The sequence below is a fragment of the Arachis hypogaea genome, chromosome 6 (genome assembly GCF_003086295.3).
Source record: "Arachis hypogaea cultivar Tifrunner chromosome 6, arahy.Tifrunner.gnm2.J5K5, whole genome shotgun sequence".
In the NCBI taxonomy this organism is placed as follows: Eukaryota; Viridiplantae; Streptophyta; class Magnoliopsida; order Fabales; family Fabaceae; genus Arachis; species Arachis hypogaea.
Window position 1 is genome coordinate 73,032,997 of NC_092041.1, and position 945 is coordinate 73,033,941.

The 945-nt window shown below is 41.8% G+C and overlaps 1 non-coding gene across 1 annotated transcript; it reads left to right on the plus strand.

The window, feature by feature from the left end:
• Positions 1–335: 335 nt before the first annotated feature.
• On the plus strand, positions 336–443 carry LOC112700455 (small nucleolar RNA R71). Its single transcript, XR_003153363.1, has one exon. It is a non-coding gene; the product is annotated as a small nucleolar RNA R71 (small nucleolar RNA).
• The last annotated feature ends 502 nt before the right edge of the window (positions 444–945 follow it).

Below are 945 nucleotides of genomic sequence, written 5' to 3' on the forward strand. Positions count from 1 at the left end.
CAGATGAAGCTTCTTTAGTACTGCTTGGTGCATTTTGCATTCCAGACAGACTTTGAGAAATCATATTGACTTGTTGAGTCAATATTTTGTTCTGAGCCAATATGGCATTCAGAGTGTCAATCTCAAGAACTCCTTTCTTCTGACTAGTCCCATTGTTTCACAGGATTCCTTTCAGAAGTGTACATGAATTGGTTATTTGCAACCATTTCAATCAGTTCTTGAGCTTCAGTAGGCGTCTTCTTCAGATGAAGAGATCCTCCAGAAGAGCTATCCAAAGACATCTTGGACAGTTCAGAGAGACCATCATAGAAAATACTTATGATGCTCCATTCAGAAAGCATATCAGTGGGACACTTTCTGATTAATTGTTTGTATCTTTCCCAAGCTTCATAGAGGGATTCTCCTTCCTTCTGTCTGAAGGTTTGGACTTCCACTCTAAGCTTACTCAATTTTTGAGGTGGAAAGAACTTTGCCAAGAAGGCATTGACTAGCTTTTCCCAAGGGTCCAGGCTTTCTTTAGGTTGAGAGTCCAACCATGCTCTAGCTCTGTCTCTTACAGCAAAAGGGAATAGCATAAGTCTGTAGACCTCAGGGTCAACCCCATTAGTCTTAACAGTGTCACAGATTTGCAAGAACTCAGCTAAAAACTGATGAGGATCTTCCAATGGAAGTCCATGGAACTTGCAATTCTGTTGCATTAGAGAAACTAATTGAGGCTTAAGCTCAAAGTTGTTTGCTCCAATGGCAGGGATAGAGATGCTTCTCCCATAGAAATCGGGAGTAGGTGCAGTGAAGTCACCAAGCACCTTCCTTGCATTGTTGGCATTGTTGTTGTTTTCGGCTGCCATGAGTTCTTCTTCCTTGAAGAGTTCATTCAGGTGCTCTAAAGAGAGTTGTGCTTTGGCTTCTCTTAGCTTTCTCTTCAAGGTCCTTTCAGGTTCAGGA